The sequence below is a fragment of the Echinops telfairi genome, unplaced genomic scaffold (genome assembly GCF_000313985.2).
Source record: "Echinops telfairi isolate 266 unplaced genomic scaffold, ASM31398v2 ScPeMD7_14;HRSCAF=57, whole genome shotgun sequence".
Lineage (NCBI taxonomy): Eukaryota > Metazoa > Chordata > Mammalia > Afrosoricida > Tenrecidae > Echinops > Echinops telfairi.
The window spans coordinates 4,411,198-4,415,288 of record NW_022103911.1 but is presented as its reverse complement, the minus strand read 5'-3'; the positions used below and the strand labels follow the sequence as shown (position 1 = coordinate 4,415,288).

The following is a 4,091-nucleotide window of genomic DNA, read 5'->3' as shown; positions in this document are numbered from 1 at the left end:
CAATGATGGTGCAATAGTTCATATGATATTCACAGGAATCAAATTACATCTGTGGAAAGAAAACTATTGAGAAACTCAATATCATCAATCAGAGGAAGTCCAGGGGCCAAGTTCAGAATAGCACACTAATTGCTTATATGTAAGCTGAAACTGAAATAGAAGAAAATTAAAGCAAGTCTATGAGAAGCAAAGCATGACATTGTGTATATCCCACCTACATTTAGGCATTTCTTAGAAATATATTTTACACCTTGAAAACTAATGATCCAAATTCAGACAAGTTGTGTGGTAACATAAACAATGTTATACAAGGAGAAAGAAAATTACAAAAAGATTTCAGAAGAAGCTCTAAAAGTCATTCTTGGGCATACAGTACATGAAGTAAATAAATTAGATAAAGATAATAAATTAGATAAAGCAAATCATAAAGATATTAAAGTAGATAAAGTCATGGTAAGTGAAAGAACTGAGCAGACTATTTCAAAGAGGATCCCAAGAGAATAGCATGTAATAATAAAATTTGTGAAAACCTGGAGTTAGAAACCAAAGGAAAGAACAGGTTTGACATTTCTCAAGCAGGAAGAACTAAAGAAAAAACAATCAAGCATCTATTTGCAGTATTAAATGAATCTATAGAAACAAACTAACTGCCCCAGGGGACACATCACTGTACCAAAAATATTTTGTCAACATTCAACCATTTCTGTAGGTACCACATGATCAAGAAGCAATAGTATTGAAGACAGAAACTCAAGCTGCACTGAAGGCAGTACTTGGAGACGGGGTAAGCTCTCTCTAATCATAATTCCCAATAATCTCTCATACATTGTATTAATAACATTAGGTTAAAATCAATAAAATCCTAGTATGGCCAGGTCCTAAACACAATTCTTATAGCAGTCAAATACAATCCTTTCTTATCATGTAATAATATAATATAATAATATAATATTTTATTATATATTATATATATAAAATATATATATTTTAGGAAAACTTAAGGACTCTGGTAGGATCCAGCCAGGGTCAAACTTTCAGTCAGTCATTTTGTCTTAGTAGCATGGCTTTTGCCTCAGAAAAGTCCAAGAGGCTTTTTGCCCCGAGTTTACTATCCACTACATTCATTTTTTTACCATCCACTAATTAATTTACCATCCACGTACATTCATTTGCACCGTCATTTACCATCCACTTACATTTTACTATCCACTACATTCATTTGTACCATCACTACATTTACCATCTACTACATTTTTACCATCCACTACATTCATTTGCACCATGTCAACTTCAAGGAATAACCCAAAAGAGTTTCTAACAATGAAAAGTTTCACTCCCCTTGCCCTTTACACGTAACAACTGAGTATAGTATGAGGTCATATTGGACCTCTGACTAAGAAGCAAAATCAAATTCCATCCAACGGCATTACGGCAGAGGTCAGACAAGCCTCCCCTCTCCAACCCCTTGATTTCTTTTTATACAACCCCACTCATAGTACCATTAATGTGTTAGGGTGGATTGGCTAGAGGAACAAACTTAATGACACTCATATATGTAAATGACAAAGTGTTTTAAACATAATTTCCTCCCTCAGCGCAAGAACACTTTGTTCTAATAAAGTCTTCGGTGATGTTCTTCTGTGATGTTCACCTTCTCGACACAATTGCTAAAGACAAAATGGGTGCATAAGCAAGTGTGGTGAAGAAAGCTTATGGTGCCCAGCTATTAAAGTTATAGTGTCTGGGGTCTAAAAGGCTGAAAGTTAAACAAGCAGCCATCTAGCATGGAAGCAACAAGCCCAATAAGAATCACCCCAACCTGTGGAATGACAAGGTGTCCAAGGGATTAGGTATCAGGCATCAAAAGACCCAAAACAAACAACCTTTAGATGCAAAGGAGGGGGTTTCTATGCTCGAACAGTTAAAGTCACAGAAACCCACAGGAAGATGCTGACTCAATGGCAGTGAGCTTGATTTGATAATCCTCTGAAGAATTTCTACACTCTGACTTACACACATTAAAATGGCAGTTTTGGCATTCCTGAGGGACTCATTGTGTTCTTTTAAATGAAAAGTCTGTGGGGGCAAAATTTGGCTCATTTGGGCAGGATGGAACTGCTGTTGTGAGTCTCTGAGATTGTACTTTCTATGGGAGTAGAAAGCCTCATCTTTCTCCCCAAAAGGCTGGGGTTTCCTCTGCACACCCAGCAAGTAATCACTATGCCACGGGGGCTCCTGTAAGCAGTATGAATACTAAAATAAAAATCCAATATATATTTTTAACAAATCACATGGTGTTCTTGCCACTCAGACTCTTACCTGGACATCTAATCACAAAAAATCTAATTGAGAATGCAATGTTCTTGCTGTTAGGTGACATGGAGTTGGCTCTACCCATCGCAACCCTGTGCACAACAGAACAAAGCACTGCGTGTTCCTGTGATGTCCTCGCCGTCCTTCCTAGGAGAGTAGAGTTGTTTGCACAAATTAATGGCTGTTTGCATGCATTAGGACTGTTACCCTGTGTAAAGGAGAGGAGGGCATGTCTCATAGATCATCCTTCCTAATACTCTTTTTAGACCTATCTTATTTTTGGACCATGACTATCAACGTTTCTTCATAAGGCCTTCCACGGTGCTTGTTTGGCCATTCCTAGCACGATTTTACAGATCCTGGATTTTTTATCGACATGTTCCTTAGTCTCCTGGCTCTAATTAAAAGCTGACATTCGTTTAAAGGCATTGCTTCCCTTCAACATGCTCAAGTGGATTTTGCTTTCTTTCCCATGTACAGCATAGCCTATGCTTAAATTATAGGGTAAGGAAGTTCTCGTTCTTCATTGCTGTGTCAAGAACTTTGAACTATGTTCAACTTACTTTGACTATCAGCTCATTATAATGCCCTTCAGCCACCTCAGTTATTGCATTCATCAGCTCGTTTTCTCCTTTATTTTATCTCCTGGCAAGCAGCCATTCCAGAACAAGCTCTATGAGGATTATTGGTGATTTCCACTGCTCTTCCGTTTGAGTTATCAACTTTATGACTCCAAAGGAAACATCACTGTCTACTCCATCAGTAACTCACGCACAAAAGCATTCCTTAACCTTACCTACCGTGTCAATCATCCCATCCTCACACCGCCACCTCATGGTTCTCCAGTTATGTTCTATTTCACATGGACCATTGGTCTTAGTTGCACTCTGCTTGCCCATACCTTATGCTTTCTTCCCTTGATTCCCCATATTAAGCATTTTGTTTATTCAAGTTACTTTTTACCTATGCTTTAACTGACCTTATTGGTTAAAAATACTTTTTTGATAAAAGTCAAAGGTTAAGTAAAATTCAACTTACAACTCATTCTTGGACATCACTCGTGAAGCTAATCATTGCTAAAGATATCTACAAATTATATTTTGTCTCATTTATAAGACACCATTACTAAATGTGGGTTGAGACATCAAGGATACCTAGCATCTATTATAATTTCCTGATTTACATAGTCATTGACTCATTTACACCTTTTTCTCTCTCATCCAACCACTAAAAGCTTCTCTTCATCCTCCTGCTTTCCCACTTTCTGTTTTACTGATTAAATAGAAACAACCCAAAATAACGTTCACAAATCTCCCTCCTACAATCAAACACCTACTAGCATCTGCATCCAAATTACATTATTTCCTGCTTACTCCTCCTCCCACTCACTCAAAGTCATTGTTATAGTATCCTACCCCAAGCCACGTCTGCCTTTTCTGCACAGGGAGCATTTGTTCACTACTGCTGGGTACTTTCCATAAGGTACTTTCCATAAAGAGCTTGTCTCAATTTTAAGAAAATCTCAAGTCAACTCTTTCTATTTCTCCTTTCTATTTCTCTAGGAAGCTGTATACGCTCTAAACCAGTGGCCAATATATGGTGCTGTGTCTCCAATAGCCAGAATTCGTGGGTCCAGGAACCAAGGGGTGGAAGCTGCAGTGGCACCACTCACTATTATGCCTAGTGATCCACTTGCAGCATTTTTGCTTCCTGTCCCAGCAACCCTGTGTTCCTCAGGCCTGGAGGTCCTGGTCCCGAAGGAAGGAACTCTCCCACCC

At 38.4% G+C, this 4,091-nt stretch overlaps 1 pseudogene; it reads left to right on the top strand.

Annotated features, from left to right (window-relative positions):
• The first annotated feature begins 300 nt into the window (after positions 1–300).
• Positions 301–4,091, top strand: part of LOC101642281 — a 65,270-nt pseudogene continuing 61,479 nt past the window's right edge.